The sequence below is a fragment of the Sciurus carolinensis genome, chromosome 1 (assembly GCF_902686445.1).
Source record: "Sciurus carolinensis chromosome 1, mSciCar1.2, whole genome shotgun sequence".
In the NCBI taxonomy this organism is placed as follows: domain Eukaryota; kingdom Metazoa; phylum Chordata; class Mammalia; order Rodentia; family Sciuridae; genus Sciurus; species Sciurus carolinensis.
This window is the reverse complement of record NC_062213.1, coordinates 74,306,237-74,324,506: the sequence shown is the minus strand read 5'-3', so window position 1 is coordinate 74,324,506 and position 18,270 is coordinate 74,306,237. Positions and strand designations below refer to the sequence as shown.

At 37.1% G+C, this 18,270-nt stretch overlaps 1 pseudogene; it reads right to left on the bottom strand.

Annotated features, from left to right (window-relative positions):
- The window catches only part of LOC124984017 (THAP domain-containing protein 5-like), a 125,631-nt pseudogene extending 116,722 nt beyond the window's left edge, over positions 1–8,909 (bottom strand).
- Between the last annotated feature and the right edge of the window lie 9,361 nt (positions 8,910–18,270).

Sequence of the window (18,270 nt, the reverse complement as noted above, 5' to 3'; positions counted from 1 at the left end):
CTTTCGAGGCTTCATGGTACAATACAGTCTTGGGTACACAGTAGAAACAGGTTAAAAGTTTGCAACTTTTGAGAATGAAACACTTTGACAAAAAATGAGTTGCACCTTTCATTAATTAACAAATTAAAACAAAATACTTCTTAATTTCTGTTAAAATGAAAGCTCCATACGGCAATGTAATTTGGTGGTTTTACTTTCTATTGCCATATTTCAGTGCCTAGAACAGTGCCAGGCACATATTAGGGTCCGAATAAATAGTTTTTGAATGAATAAATTAATGGTGGATGTCAGTGGACATCACAAACCTTTACTTAAATAGAAAAAGTGAAATGTTCATTCAACTGAACTATTCATTTCAAATAGAGTTTATAAAATCATAGTTTATGAGATGCTTTACAGCCACATAAATATCTCTGCAGATGTAATCTACCAATTAAACTTAGAACTTCAGAATGCAGAATCCTATAGAAAATGATTTGATGGAAAAGTTTATGTTCTTCATCTAAAAATAAAGTATTTGTTAAAAATAGTTCTGTCATGGTTTTCTTCATTGTTGTTGCTTTTTTTTTCCTGGGCAAGAAATGATGATCTTGAGAGGTTTTTTTCCACCATTCAGGAAAATCATTTTTTGGCTATAAATATTAATGGATTTAGTAATAAATTACACACTTGAATGGCATTTTATTACTTAAAACTAAAATATTAAAAACCTTATTTGAAATGCACAGAGAAATCATGTAATTTAAATCACCTTAGACTTGGAAATGGACTACAAACCACTGCTTAGAAAGAAGTATAAATCTTAAAATATGTATTTTGGTATTGGGCCAACATATTGCACAAAATCATCTAAAAAGAAAGTGGACAGGTTCTCTGGTCTAGTATATTTTTCCTTAGATAAGCAAACTTTTTATTTACTTCCTTGGGTCATTCTTTAAAATTAATAACATAAGCACTGAAGTCAGATTTGGTAAGGACTAATTTTTTTGACCATTAAAGTAGGATTTTCTTCTCTAAGAAAATGAATTTACTAGTGACATTATAAGCCAAGAGTGTAATCTTCTCACAAATAAATCCTACAGATTGGCCACATGAAATATATACTCAAAAGTATGTCTCCAAATCATATTTCTCCTTTTGAGAAATTTGGAATTAATAATTTAAGCCTTGATATTAATTTATTTCTGAAATGTATAATACATGAATTCCTCAGATTAATTCTATCTAATCATTTTAGGAATAGAAATAATAATTTTATTCAGGAATCAATCATTATCAGTATGCCTTCAGTCAATATTTACCATGACCAGGGCATAAAATACTGTCCTTGCTGTAAATAATTTTGGTCCAAATTCTACAATTCTAACTCACTGTGAAAATCCTGGCTAAACATGTGGTTTATTTCCAGGAGCTTAGTACATTAGTCTACTTTTTTGTATGGTGTAAGAGTTTTTCAATTTAGCTACCTGTCCTTCTCCGTCACTTTTCAGAGTTTATTTTTATGTCATCGCCCAGTTAAGAACTTTCAGTGATTCTCCATTGTAAGTAAAACCTGGAGTCCATCACATTATAGGCCTGACAATCTAATCTGTCCCATGTCATATTTTTCATGGTCTCATTCTTCTTGCTCAGTCCACTATATGTGGTAATCCACATAAGACCTTCTACTGCTGATGAAGAGGACTACCAAAGTGTCCGTGAAAGATGAAGGAAACTTCTAGAATGTTTGTGATTCCCACCATTAACTTCTGCCATGGATGAATCAAGCATAGCCCCCAATATTACAAAGTGTTCTCATCTCTCCCTGACCTGTCCACTAAATTGCATGATTTGCACTTCTTTTGCAAACTTGTATTTAAATTCCCTGTACATTCAATCTGTCTTGCCTACCAGACTGTAAAACTTTGGTGAAGAGGGAGCTTGTCTTATTCATATTTGCATTTAGCATATAAATACAAAAATGCTCCATTAATGATTATGAAGCAAACTGAAGCAAATCAAATTGAAATGAAATGGGGGGCCAGTGTAGTGGTGGGGATAGAAATGTACCTTCTGACCAAGTTTTTTAATGCAGCCACAAAGCAGCTAGCAAGTGTATTTTTCATTAAGATCAGAGATATCTGTTAATAGTGAGAACACTGTAGGGAGTACATTAAAAAAAAAAAAAACACCCTTGAGAATCCTCAAAACAATAATTTAAATTATCTCATTGAAGGAACGGTGAAGAGAGCAAAATTGACCCTGTGATTTAGGTACTTAACACTTAAATCTTCAAAACAACCATTCAAAGGGAGCATTACATTAAAAAAAAAAAAAAAAAAACTGAGGCCCAAAGTCACACACAAGTGAGCATCAGAATGAAGGTGCAAATTCTGTCAGGCCCTTGGTTTTGTGCTCTCGAACAGATACATTTGCCTTCAGTCCCAGCAGGTCTTACTATTCACACTTTAAAAACCACCATTCCTATTATTATAATTTAGAAGTGTGTATCAACTGCAGAATTGACTCATAGTCCCACTGCCTGGAGATAACCAAGTAAATTTTGTCAACCATTTTCTATGAGAATAAATAAATACAAAATATATTTTTCCTAATATTAGGTCCCTCTGTAATGTAACATGGAAGAATGAATTTTTCACTTTATACACTTTCTATGTGATTCTAACATTCATGTAAAATATAAGGTTTATGCTACATAATATTTCAATTACCTGTATGAAGTAACTAGAGTTAATTCTACACATCTTGCATCATTAGACATTTCAGTAATTTAATACCTGTTACTACTATATGTAAATTTTTATTAAATGTCCTGTGCATAAATATTTTCATACCTCTCAGATAATTTGGTGTCCGACTTTCAACTTTCACAGCAAAGGAGGAAAATGGCACAATGCAGTTAAATTGTGTCTCACTTCACACTTGCAGAAATTAATGGGCTCTAGACCTCCTTGCAAGTCATTTAATGTAGGATTTCTCAACCTCAAACACTGTTAACATATGGGGCCAGGTAATTAATTCCTCATTGTGTGTGTGTGGTAGGGGGTGCTTTGTGCATGATAAGTGATTAAGCAACATCCTTGGCCTCTATCCCTAGAAGCCAGTAACTATCCCCACCTGCCAACTCCAAACAATCAAAAATGTCTCCAGATACTTTCAAATACCCTGGGTGGGTGAAACAAGGATTAGGTAATAATGATCCTCCCCTACTCTCATAAACTGCTGGTCTATGACATAGACTAAGAAGACCCACCCATCCACCTACTTTTCCACTGGCCTAATTTTGAAGGGAGAAGGAAATATCACTATACAAACATCTCATTTCCAAAAACTGGTGGGGATCCATAAAAGAGTGTAACAAGTAGTCTGCATTATATCAGACCATGAAATTATTCAACTTCAAGAAAATAAAACTGACATTTCTAAACAGCCAGACAACATCCAAAAATGTATAGAAAACAAGCACTAGTTTTGTGCCAAGAATGACAAAATTGTATATATAAAAGATGGTTTTTGAATAGTCTGCAATATAAGACACTTCACAGTAACCAGTTGAAAAATGAAGATAAAGCCTTGAATAGAGACAGATTGATATGTAAAGAAAAAGAAGGAGTAGAGGTTAATGAATTATTTCTAAATCAATATAATGTAATAAAATTCTCTCTTCTGTGAAAATGGGAAATTTGCATTTATGCCCAGTGAAATATAGATGAGCAGTGATTGTGCTTATTACACCTGTCACAGTGAAAAAAAATCAGGGCACATTATCTACTAGTTACATTTCTTCAAAACTGATTAACCTTAATACATTTTTCCCTTCACTGATCTTACAGAGTTTACTGAATATAGCGTGTCTTGATTAAAATTGCCCACATCTTAATTCAAGTCATCCCTTTCTCTCACATGTATATCTTCTGATCATTTCTTTAAATTAACTGTTTAACTAATTGGAATAATGCAATTTCTCCACTATGATATATTTAAAAACTCAAATAGGGAGTCCCATAAAATGAATGTTTCAAGAAAATGAAGAAGAGTTATTAAAACAACAATGCTTTTGCACATTTCTGTGTTTAGGACAAAAATTATCTAAAGGCAAAATAGATGTCTTTATAAAGAATCACAAAGATAAATTTTCCTGATATTCCAAGTGTTATGTGTTTACAATTTGCAGATATTCCATTCTGCTTTCTCCAGTTCAGGCATTTTTGAAATTCTATTCTTTCACACAGTCTGCAAATAAATATTTTGTTGCTAACTGAGTGTGTTTTTGTTACTTGCCTACCTAGCAACTGATCAAATTTCTCTAACAGTTGATCTGATTTTATGGTTAAGAAAACCCAAAACACCTAATTATCCATCTGTTAGTCCACAGTTTATGAAGAAAATTGACAGCTCCTATCTTTTCATTTGGGTCAGATTTGTTACTTTTAGGGCCAAATTTGCACAACTAAAATATGTGAGGATTCTACTTCATTACAAGTCTGTGTGGTAGTATGAAAACTAAAACGATGGGGTCAAATGAGGTAGTTGAGGTGCCACAAGAAAGATCAGGGAATCTTTCAATCTGACTAGTTCACTAAAATAGTGAGCTCTAAATACACTGGTTTTCTTTTGCAAGAGGTGAAACTTGATTATTAAACATGGAAGGTATTTGTCACAATTAAAATTTTTTGAAAAACATTCCATTGAAATGATTTTCAGCATCTTTACAATCTTGAGCATGTAGTGAAGAATCTCTTGGGCCTGATTTTTGTATTTTTTTTTTTTTGGCAAATAAAGTATAATATAAAAATAAAGCCATGTCCTCATTACTTTAATTTCTAATGACCAACTCATTGTTTAACTCACATCCAGTCTAAGGTATCTTGAAGTACCCTATCACCACAGCCTGCTGTCTCATGTTCACAGACACCCCACACCAGTCCCAGGGTTAGACTGCTTTTTGCTACAGCTCTCTCAAAAGAATGCAGCAGTATAAGCTTAAGAGAAATAAAAAAATTAATGTATTGAAACAGGACTGAAATAGTTAATATTGTTTGGACGAACAAATAATAACTTATCCTTATTAAGTCTGTCATACATAATTGACCAAACATAACGTGTATAGGCTTTTTTTAGAAGAAAATTACTCCTGCCAAATTTCTTTCAATACACAGTATAAAAAAAAGAAAAAGAGAACGCTTGCCATATTCTCTCTCTCCACAGACACACATACACACACACACACACACACACACACCTCAATTAATGGGGTGGCTTTAAAGTGTGCACACTGAAGTAGTCAAACCTGAGTTCTTAAAATATCTTTTAAAATTTCTTTAATTAATCTAAAGCATAGAGACTATATGAGAGGATGCACATTATAAAGTGATGAATGCTTCTGTCTGTTATAAGAGAAATTCTACTAGGAATAAGTAAGAATAAGCATAAACCTAGTTGTTTTTAGAATCTGCTGAGATTCAATTCCTCTGCAGCAAATCCAAGAAAAGTGTGAGACAGAATAAATGTCCTATTTTCTTTCTCATGCCTGGAGATTACTTTGGTTGAATAGGTGACTTCATCATTTTCTTGCACTGTTTGTAATTCTAGGACAATTGCCAATAACACGTTTTTCTCAACTATTCCAAGGCATCAATTCAAACCTTGTTTACACAAAAATTGCCAGGAAAAATATTAAGCTGCAATGTAGCCCTAGTCTTTCCCTTTGGTCAGTACTACCCATCAGAATGTGTTAAGATTTTTTTTCCTGTGGCAATTAATAGGAAATTGCCAACATCCATCATTTTTAATGCAAGTGATATTCACACCCATCAGAGAAATATATGAGAGACAAATACCCAGATTGCTTAAAGGTGGTCTCAAGGTCAATTCTCAAAGATCTACCAGAAACATTTACAGGCAGTTAAAATTGCTTATAATTTTTTAGTAATCTTTCAGAACATTTTTCAGTAGTTAAGTTGCTTTGTAATTTGAAGTGGCCAACACAAGTTTGGACTCAAAAATATGGGCTTGGAATAGTATAAATAAAAGGAACACATTTGTCCCAAAGCAAGATCAGTGGCAGGTAACCCCCTCAGCGCTCTTTCCACCAGAGATGTTGATATACCTCTTTGACTTAACACGAGATCACCTAAGAATGAAACTTGCACTTATTTTTTTTTATAGGAAAAATGCAATGTGGAATTATAAATAATATTTCATTTTTGAATTTTTTAAAGGGAAGATTTAGCAGCTCAACAGATCTAGAAGGCAAATTGCAGAACCCTAGACATTTCTAAATTGGATATCCACCCAGTTTTCCAACTGGTTTGAAGATGTCAGTATGTTTCTTACATGAGAAGCATTATCCCTAAGTACAGAAACCATGAATAAAAGTGAAAATAAAACTTAAAATCCAGGACAAAATAGCATCCTCCTGTGAGAAGCTAGGGAACACCATTGACAATTTAACAGCACAGACACTAAAAGTAAAATGAAGGTCCTCATCTTTGGTCTAAAAGAAAGAGGGAAACTATGTATTAAATCCCCAAGGAAGTCACTTGAAAGGAAAGAGCAAGCATTAATGCTGCCATACAATTTTAAAACGGCACCAGATTAAAAAGAACCACCGGGTACTTTTCATGCTTATTTTTTTCCATGAAGAAAAGTTGCTCAGCTCTGGTAGGGGCAGATCAGATGATTTCAGAAACCACATCCTCATTACTCAGAAGCAGATTCCACCTGTCAGTATTTCAGAATTATTAGTTCTGTCCCCAATTTCTTCCCTTGAAACCACTGCATTTGTTCTCAGTGGTCCAGTGGCCTCACTGATGGTAATCAGGCCCCTAATTTTCATAACCAGAGTGATGTTTAACGTGAAGTAGGTCAGACAAGAGAGGGAAAATTGTCACTTGGGAGTGGGTCAATGTGTGCTTAGACGTACTAAACACATGCACACATGTTGACCTTTTTGTTTGAAAACTGGCTATTTAATTAGAGATTGAAATAATTGTATGGTTTTCCTCTTCTAATTTTTAATGATATATTTTCACTGTTGGTGAATACTTACCCCATTTTAATATTTCTACAGCAGTTCACAACCCTAGAATTAAACACTTCTTGCACTCCTATCTGTGGTAGGAGAAGTGACTTATTTCATCTGAGATAGAAAAGAGCCTGTAATCCATTTAGACATAACAATCAGAGCCAGGTCACTCCATGGAACGATATTTTCCCTCTCTTTCTCCCATTGTACTCAAACAGAAGACCTCTCTCATTCCCCTTCCTTGTAAGGAAGACAGAGAGAGTCAGAGTCCTATAGCTCCTTGACCTGGGTGCTGGAATGTCTCTTGTTTCAGGGTACGTAAGGAGGCTCTCTTCCTTAATTTAGCCTTATGCATGCATTGGTTACCCATTGTCATATAAGAAAACACCTTAAAAGTTGGTTTCTTAAAGCACAATCATCATTTTTAATCTCTCACAGTTTTTGTGAGTCAAAAACTTTGACAGGGCCTAGTGAGAATAGCTCATTCCTCTGACGTCTGGAGCCTCAACTGGGAAACTGGAAGGCTGTGGCCTTGAGTCCTTTAAAGGCTCATTCACTCATGTGCTTGCAGTTAATGTGAACTGACCTTCACTGGGATATTGAGTGGAACATACAGATACAGTTGTCCATATGGCCTGACTGCCTTTTGATTTTGTGACTAGTTTTGAAATTTGAGTAGAGAGAAGAGTAGGGGTTGTGTTAGAGTTTGGAAGTGAAGTGTTCCCTTAAAAGTTCCTGTATTCATACAGGCATATTTGGAGGTGGGATAATTGGATTGTGAGAGCTGTATCCTAATAAGTCCATCCTACTTTGAATTGACGGACTGGGTGTTAACATAGGCAGGAGAAAGCAGGTGGTTGAAGGAAGTGGGTCACTGGTGGTGAGCCCTAGAAGGGTGTATCTTCCCTGTGAGCTTTTCTCCTCCTACCTCTTTATCTCTACTTCCTAATCCCACAATGAGCTGAGCAGTTTTCTTTGCTTAACCCTTTCACCATCATGTTCTGCCTCATCTTGAATCCAGAGCAATGGAGTCGGCCATCTATGAACTGAGACCTCTGAAACTGTGAGCCCCAAATAAACTTTTCCTCTTCTAGGTTGTTCTTGTAGGGAGTTTTGATGACAAAGATGCAAAAGCAAACTAAAATAGGCTATGTATCCTTTACTCTCTATCCTCATAAGGCACATAATACAACTTCCACAATACTCTGTCAGGACAGTTATAAGTGAAAAGGACAGACCCATCTTTCAGCATGTGAAGTGTTGGTCACATTGTAAGAGTTTGTAGGATAGAATAGATGTATTGGAAAGGGCATCTTTGGAAAATACAACCTGCCAACGCAAATTGATGTTGCATGTTGAACCTAGCTGAGTTCAGGAGTAAGGGTGAATTATTAGCTTCCCACATCCTCCAACTATTTTTAAAAATATTTCAGATTCAAAAGTATGAAAATTTTTCCACATATGGGCAACATGCAAGGAATTATGAGAAGAATAGTTTTTATACTAATAAAAGGTTACATACTTTGCCTTTATGTTATGTGAGTAAACTGAAATTTGGAGGAATTCAGAAACTTCCCAGAGAATCACAAAAGCAACACACTATGCAAATAGGACTCATATTATAGAGAAAATTTAGTCAGAAGTTCTGTAAAAATCTATTGAAACCTTTTTCACCATTTTTATTCTTTCCTACCCAATTTTAGAAGTATAATCTAATCCAAAAATAAAGAAATTATATTCCATAAACATACTATTTCAGGCCGAGGTTGGTCACAATCGCAGAGCGAGCCGGTGGGCAAGCCAGCCCACTGACCTCAACGCCGAGGTTGGACACCTTCACTGAGAGACCCCGCCTGACCCCCACACCAAGGTCAGACACCATTGTTGAGCCTGGCTGCCTGCCCCCCTACTGCTGAGGAACACTGCAATTGCCTCTGTGCTGACTCTGCGCACCCTCACTGGGGCTCCCCAGCTTCTTTATAGGCTGGTGCAGGCATTTTGAATTATTCCTGAGGGCGTGGCCATCATCATTTGAAGGGTGGCTCCCTTCCTGAGACACCAGGAGACTGGAGGACCTTGACAGGACCCGGGAGTCAAGAAGAGGTGGTATTGAGAGACTCAGGACCAACTCAGAGCTACTGGGTGACTCTCTCCCACTTGGCAGGCTCCCGGGATGGAGCAGTAGTCCAGGAATGCAGGGAATTTCCTGGAGTAGAGTGGCCCAGTGAGACTCCCCCGCTGGAGCCATGAACCTGGTCAACTGGGAGCATTGCAGAGGAGGGCTGCACAGTGAGAGGCTTCGACACAGAGTGAGGGTGTGAGGGTCCCAGGCCCAAGCAGCAGGACCAGACCACAGGCGGTTTCTTGGAGGAGGGCCGCACAGCAAGAGGCTTCGGCGCAGGGTGAGGCTCCCTGGACCAGTCAGTAAGTCTGGTCCCCAGGGAACATAGCAGAGGAGGGCTTGCACAACAAGGGAGTCCCTTACAGGACCAGGCTCCCCAACCCAGGCAGTAGGTCCGGACCCCTGGGAATGTCACGGAGGGCTGCCCAGTCCAGGCTGTAGTTCTGGACCAAAGGGAACTTCTCAGAGGAGAGCTGCCCAGCAAAAAATCCCCATCGGGTAAGTTTCCCCCGTTGGATGAGGCTTTCCCACCAGGGCAGTAGAACCAGAGACAAAGGCCCAGACCAGACAAGCCCCAGTCTGCAGTCTAGTCCCCTTTTGGCTGACCATTAGTCAACAAGTGGAGGCGCCTCTGCTCACTGACAGGGAATATACCCCACCTGAAGGCCACCACCCTTAGAGGGGCAGCTTCCTAGTGGAGCACCGCATTATCAAGTTCCTCCAAGACTTCAGGCTACTGAAGGCTAAGAGGTGAGTTATTGGAACTCTACAGGGAAAATAGTAGTCAATAGAGGAAATCCGCAATATCCCAGAGTTTCACTACTGGAGGATAGATACCTGAGCAATATGAGAAAACAAGGGAAGAAAATGTCCCAAACAAACCTAGATGCTACATCAATAAAATCCAATGACAGCATGGCAGAAGAAATGTCAGAACGGGAGTTCAGAATGTACATAATTAAAATGATCAGAAAGCAAACAATGAGATGAAAGAGCAATTGCAGGCTTTGAATGATCACACCACTCAACAGTTAAAAGAGCAAATGGAATGGTGGAATTTTTGGTTCCTCTAAATATATAATCATGTCATCAGCAAATAGGGATAGTTTGAGTTCTTCTTTTCCTATTTGAATCTAGAATTTCCTTCATCTGTCTAATTGCTCTGACTAGATTTTCGAGGACAATGTTGAATAGAAGTGGTGAAAGAGGGCATCCCTGTCTTGTTCCAGTTTTTAGGGGGAATGCTTTCAGTTTTTCACCATTTAGAATGATATTGGCCATGGGCTTAGCATAGATGGCCTTTACAATATTAAGAAGTGTTCCCACTACCCCAATTTTTTCTAGTGTTATGAGCATGAAGGGATGCTATATTTTATCAAATGCTTTTTCCGCATCTATCGAAATAATCATGTGATTCTTGAATTTAAGTCTATTGATATGGGAATTACATTTATTGATTTCTGGATGTTGAACCAACCTTGCATCCCTGGGATAAACCCACTTGATCATGATGCACTACCTTTTAAATATATTTTTGTATGTGATTTGCTAAAATTTTGTTGAGAATTTTTGCATCAATGTTCTTAAAGATATTGGTCTGAAATTTTCTTTCCTCTATGTATCTCTATCTGGTTTAGGTATCAGGGTGATATTGACTTCATAGAATGAGTTTGGAAGGGTTCCCTTCTTTTCTATTTCATGGAATACTTTGAGAAGTATTGGAATGAGTTCTTCTTTAAAGGTTTTGTAGAACTCGGCTGAGAACCCATCTGGTCCCGGACTTTTCTTTGTTGATAGGCTTTTGATGACTTCTTCTATTTCATTACTTGAAATTCATCTATTTAAATTGTGTATGTCCTCCTGGTTCAGTTTAGGTAATTCATATGTCTCTAGAAACCTGTTGATGTCTTCGAGATTTTCTATTTTGTTGGAGTATAGATTTCAAAATAACTTCTAATTATGTTTTGTATTTTAATTGTGTCTGTCGTGATATTTCCTTGTTCATTTCAAATTTTAGTAAGTTGAGTTTTCTCTCTCCTCTTTAGTGGAGGCTAAGGGTTTATCAATTTTGTTTATTTTTTCAAAGAACCAACTATTTATTTTGTCAATTTTTTCGATTGTTTCTTTAGTTTCAATTTCATTGATTTTAGCTCTGATTTTAAGTATTTCCTGTCTTCTACTACTTTTGGTGTTGCTCTGTTCTTCTTTTTCTAGGGCTTTGAGCTGTAGTATTAGATCGTTTATTTGTTGATTTTTTCTTTTATTGAATGCGCTCCATGAAATAAATTTTCCTCTAAGAACTGCTTTCAGAGTGTCCCAGAGATTTTGATATGTTGTTTCTTTGTTCTCATTTACCTCTAAGAATTTTTTTAATTTCCTTCCTGATATCTTCTGTTATCCATTCATCATATAATACCATATTGTTTAATCTCCAGGTTTTGGAGTAGATTCTGTTTTTTATTCTGTCATTTATTTCTAATTTCAATCCATTATGATCTGATAGAATACAAGGTATTATCTCTATCTTCTTGTATTTGCTAACGTTAGCTTTGTGGCATAATATATGGTCTATTTTAGAGAAGGATCCATGTGCTGCTGAGAAGAAAGTGTATTCACTTTTTGTTGGATGGTATATTCTGTAAATGTTCATTAAGTCTAAATTATTGATGGTGTTATTAAGATCTATGGTTTCTTTGTTCAATTTTTGTTTGGAGGATCTGTCCAGTGATGAGAGAGGTGTGTTAAAATCACCTAGTATTATTGTGTTGTGGTCTATTTGATTTCTGGCATTGAGAAGGATTTGTTTGACGTACATGGGTGAGCCACTGTTTGGGGCATAGATATTTATGATTGTTATGTCTTGCTGATTTATGCTTCCCTTAAGCAGTATGAAATGTCCTTCTTTATCCCTTCTGACTAACTTTGGCTTGAAGTCCACATTATCTGAAATGAGGATGGATACCCCAGATTTTTGCTGAGTCCATGTGCATGGTATGTTTTTTCCCATCCTTTCACCTTTAGTCTATGGGTATCTCTTTCTATGAGGTGAGTCTCTTGCAGGCAGCAAATTGTTAGATCTTTCTTTTTAATCCAATCTGCCAGTCTATGTCTTTTGATTGATGAGTTCAGGTCATTAACATTCAGTGTTATTATTGAGATATGATTTGTATTCCCAGTCATTTGGCTCTTTTTTTTTTTTTTTTTTTTGACACAACTTGATTTCTCCTTTATTTGGTTGTTCCTTTAGGGTAGTTCCTCCCTTAGCTGCTTTACATGATTGTTTTTAATCTTTTCCTCATGGAATATTTTGCTGAGAATATTCTGTAATGCCAGCTTTCTTTTTGTAAATTCTTTTAGCTTTTGTTTATCATGGAAGGATTTTATTTCGTCATCAAATCTGAAGGTAAGTTTTGCTGGGTATAAGTTTCTCAGTTGACATCCATTCTCTTTCAGAGCTTGAAAAATGTTGTTCTAGGTCCTTCTAGCTTTTAGAGTCTGGATTGAAAAATCTGCTGATATTCATATTGGTTTTCCCCTGAATGTGATTCTTTTCTCTTGCAATCTTTAAAATTCTGTCTTTATTTTGTACGTTAGGTATTTTCATTATAATATGCCTTGGTGTGGGTCTATCGCAATTTTGTGTATTTGAAGTCCTATAAGCCTCTTGTACTTGATTTTCCATTTCATTCTTCAGATTTGGGAAATTTTCTGATATTATTTCATTGAATAGATTGTTCATTCCTTTGGTTTGTTTCTCTAAGCCTTCCTCAATCCCAATAATTTTTTAAATTTGGCGTTTTCATGATATCTCATAGTTCTTATAGATTCTATTCATGATTTCTTACCGTCTTCTCTGTTTGTTCAACTTTGTTTTCAAGATTAAATATTTTGTCTTTGATATCTGAGGTTCTGTCTTCCAGATACTCTATCCTATTGGTTGTGCTTTCTATGGAGTTTTTAATTTGGTTATTGTTTCCTTCATTTCAAGGATTTCTGTTTTTTTTTTTTTAATATCTCTAACTCTTTATTGAAATGATATTTTGCTTCCTGTATTTGCTCTTTTAACTGTCGATTGGTGTGATCATTCAATGCCTGCATTTGCTCTTTCATCTCCTCCTTCAATGCCTGCATTTGCTCTTTCATCTCCTCATTTGCTTCCCTGATTTTTTGATTATGTACATTCTGAACTCCCTTTCTGACATTTCTTCTGCCATGCTGTCATTGGATTTTATTGATGTAGCATCTAGGTTTGTTTGGGGCATTTTCTTCCCTTGTTTTCTCATATTGTTCAAGTATCTACCCCTCTAGTAGTGAAACTCTGGGATATTGCACATTTCCTCCATTGACTACTATTTTCCCTGTAGATTTCCAATAACTCACCTCTTAGCCTTCAGTAGCCTGAAGTCTTGGAGGAACTTGATAATGCGGTGCTCCACTAGGAAGCTGGCCTTCCTGGGGTGGTGGCCTTCAGATGGGGTATATTCCCTGGTGGCTCTGAGTTGGTCTCGAGTCTTTCAATACCTCCTCTTCTTGGCTACTGGGTCCTGTCAAGGTCCTCTAGCCTCCTGTATGTGTCTCAGGAAGGGAGCTGCCCTTCCAATGATGATGGCCATGCCCTCAGGAGTAATTCAAAATGCCTGCACCAGCCTATAAAGAAGCCTCTGTCTAGCTCCATGATGGTGACAAACCTCGGCGTGGTAGTCGGGCAGGGTTGTTCAGTGATGGCATCTGTCTTTGGCCTGGTGGTTAGACAGGTTGGCTACTTGCCGCCCAGTTCTGCAAGGCAGGCGAGTTGGGTGCCAACCTGCTACCTCCGCTATGCAAGCGACCTGACTCACCCACCAGCTTGCTCCGTGACTGCGACCAAACAGTGATGGCACCAACCGAGGTGCAGGGTCAGGCAGGGTCAATCAGTTATGATGTCTGTCCTTGGCCTCCTGGCTGGGCGGGACAGCTGCCTGCTGCCTACCTCCACGATGTAGGTGGCCTGACTCACCCGCCCGCTTGCTGCGAAACTGCCTCTAATGCATTTTTATACATAAGTGATGAACCCTCAGAAAGAGAAGTTAGGAAAACTACCCCATTCACAATAGCCTCAAAAAAATAAAATACTTGGGAATCAAACTCACAAAAGAGGTGAAAGACCTCTACAATGAGAACTACAGAACACTAAAGAAAGAAATTAAAGAAAACCTTAGAAGATGGAAAGATCTCCCATGTTCTTGGATAGGAAGAATTAATATTGTCAAAATGGCCATACAACCTAAAGTGCTATACAGATTCAATGCAATTCCAATTAAAATCCCAATGACATGCTTCACAGAAATAGAGCAAGCAATCATGAAATTCATCTGAAAGAATAAGAAACCCAGAATAGCTAAAGCAATCTTTAGTAGGAAGTGTGAAGCAGGGGATATCGCAATACCAGACCTTCAACTATACTACAAAGCAATAGTAACAAAAATGGCATGGTGTTGGCACCAAAATAGACAGATAGATCAATGGTACAGAATAGAGGACACGGAAACAAACCCAGATAAATACAATTTTCTCATACTAGACCAAGGTGCCAAATATATGCAATGGAGAAAAGACAGCCTCTTCAACAAATGGTGCTGGGAAAACTGGAAATCCATATGCAACAGAATGAAACTAAATCCCTATCTCTCACCCTGCACAAAAATCAACTCAAAATGGATCAAGGACCTTGAAATCAGACCAGAGACCCTGCATCTTTTTTTTTTCTTTCTGTTATTTTTTCCCCTTCCCCCCACCCCTCCCACCCCTCTTTTCCCTCTATACAGTCCTTCCTTCCTCCATTCTTGCCCCTCTCCCTAACCCTAACTCTAACCCTAACACTAACCCCTCCCACCCCCCATTATGTGTCATCATCCACTTATTAGCGATATCATTCATCCTTTGGTTTTTTGAGATTGGCTTATCTCACTTAGCATGATATTCTCCAGTTTCATCCATTTGCCTGCAAATGCCATAATTTTATCATTCTTTATGGCTGAGTAATATTCCATTGTATATATATACCACATTTTATTTATCCATTCATCAATTGAAGCACATCTAGGTTGGTTCCACAATCTGGCTATTGTGAACTGAGAAGCTATGAACATTGATGTGGCTGTATCTCTGTAATATGCTGATTTTAAGTCCTTTGGGTATAGGCCAAGGAGTGGGATAGCTGGGTCAAATGGTGGTTCCATTCCAAGTTTTCTAAGGAGTCTCCACACTGCTTTCCAGAGTGGCTGAACTAATTTGCAATCCCACCAGCAATGTAAGAGTGTACCTTTCTCCCCACATCCTCGCCAACACCTGTTGTTGCTTGTATTCTTGATAATCGCCATTCTAATTGGGGTGAGATGGAATCTTAGGGTGGTTTTGATTTGCATTTCTCTTATTACTAGAGATGTTGAACATTTTTCCATATGTTTGTTGATTGCTTGTAGATCTTCTTCTGTGAAGTGTCTATTCATTTCCTTAGCCCATTTGTCAATTGGATTATTTGCATTCTTGGTGTAGAGTTTTTTGAGTTCTTTATAGATTCTGGAGATTAGCGCTCTATCTGAAGTATGATTGGCAAAGATTTTCTCCCACTCTGTAGGCTCTTTCTTCCCATTGCTGATAGTTTCCTTTGCTGAGAGAAAGCTTTTTAGTTTGAATCTATCCCAGTTATTAATTCTTGCTTTTATTTCTTGTGCTATGGGAGTCCTGTTGAGGAAGTCTGGTCCTAAGCCAACATGTTGAAGCTCTGGACCTACTTTTTCTTCTATAAGATGCAAGGTCTCTGGTCTGATTCCGAGATCCTTAATCCATTTTGAGTTTAGTTTCATGCATGGTGAGAGATATGGGTTTAGTTTCATTCTGTTGCATATGGATTTCCAATTCTCCCAGCACCATTTGTTGAAGAGGCTATCTTTTCTCCATTGCATATTTTTGGCCCCTTTGTCTAGTATGAGAAAATTGTATTTATTTGGGTTTGTGTCCGTGTCCTCTATTCTGTACCATTGATCCACCTTTCTATTTTGGTACCAATACCATGCCGTTTTTGTTACTATTGCTTTGTAGTAGAGTTGAAGATCTGGTATTGCGATACCCCCTGCTTCACACTTCCTACTAAAGATTGCTTTAGCTATTCTGGGTTTCTTATTCTTCCAGATGAATTTCATGATTGCTTGCTCTATTTCTGTGAAGCATGTCATTGGGATTTTAATTGGAATTGCATTGAATCTGTATAGCACTTTTGGTAGTATGGCCATTTTGACAATATTAATTCTTCCTATCCAAGAACATGGGAGATCTTTCCATCTTCTAAGGTTTTCTTTAATTTCTTTCTTTAGTGTTCTGTAGTTCTCATTATAGAGGTCTTTCACCTCTTTTGTGAGATTGATTCCCAAGTATTTTATTTTTTTCGAAGCTATTGTGAATGGGGTAGTTTTCCTGATTTCTCTTTCTGAAGATTCATCGCTTATGTATAAAAATGCCTTAGATTTATGTGCATTGATCTTATATCCTGCTACTTTACTGAATTCACTTATGAGATCTAAAAGTTTTCTGGTGGAATTTCCTGGTTCCTCTAAGTATACAATCATATCATCAGCAAATAGGAATAGTTTGAGTTCTTCTTTTCCTATTCGTATCCCTTTAATTTCTTTGGTCTGTCTAATTGCTCTGGCTAGAGTTTCAAGGACGATATTGAATAGAAGTGAGACCCTGCATCTTATAGAAGAAAAAGTTGGTCCAAATATTCAACATGTCTGCTTAGGATCAGACTTTCTTAACAAGACTACCATAGCACAAGAAATAAAAGAATCAATAACTGGAATAGATTCAAACTAAAAAGCTTTCTCTCAGCAAAGGAAACTATCAGCAACGTGAAGAGAGAGCCTACAGAGTGGGAGAATATCTTTGCCAACCATACCTCAGATAGAGCGCTAATTTCCAGAATCTATAAAGAACTCAAAAAACTCTACACGAAGAATACAAATAATCCAATCAACAAATGGGCTAAGGATATGAACAGACACTTCACAGAAGAAGATCTACAAGCAATCAACAGATACATGAAAAAGTGTTCAACATCTCTAGTAATAAGAGAAATGCAAATCAAAACTACACTAAGATTTCATCTCACCCCAATTAGAATGGCGATTATCAAGAATACAAGCCACAATAGGTACTGGAAAGGATATGGGGAAAAAAGTACATTCATACATTGCTGGTGGGGCTGCAAATTAGTGCAGCCACTCTGGAAAGCAGTGTGGATATTTCTTAGAAAACTTGGAATGGAACCACCATTTGACCCAATTATCCCAATCCTTGGCCTACACCCAAAGGACTTAAAATCAGCATACTACAGAGATACAGCCACATCAACGTTCATTGCTGCTCAATTCACAACAACCAGATTGTGGAACCAACCTAGATGTCCTTCAATTGATGAATGGATAAAGAAACTGTGATATATATATATATATATATATATATATATATATATATATATGGAATATTACTCAGCCATAAAGAAAATTATGGCATTTGCAAGCAAATGGATGAAATTGGAGAATATCATGCTAAGTGAGATAAGTCAATCTCAAAAAACCAAAGGACGAATGATCTCACTGATAAGCGGATGATGACACATAATGGGGGGTGGAAGGGGGGCAAGAATGGAGGAAGGAAGGACTCTATAGAGGAAAAACAGGGGTGGGAGGGGTGGGGGAAGAAAAAAATAACAGAATGAATCAAAAACTATTACCCTAGGTAAATGTATGATTACACAAATGGTATGCCTTTACTTCATGTACAAACAAAGAAACAAGATGTTACCCTTTTGTTTACAATAAAAATAAATTTTAAAAAAGAAGGAAAAAAATACTATTTCAAATAAACTAACATAAACTCGTGTTTAATATTCTTCACCACACCCTCAATTTCCTAAATTAAAAATAATAAGAAAGAAAAAACTAACTAGAATAACTAAAGGTAAAAATTACAAAAGTAGAAAATCAGATGACTCAGTACCTAAACTCAGTTTTTTTCATTCTTAGTTGGAATTGACTTTGTATAAGTCAAAAATCAATGTACATTTCACATCTCTTGGTGCTTT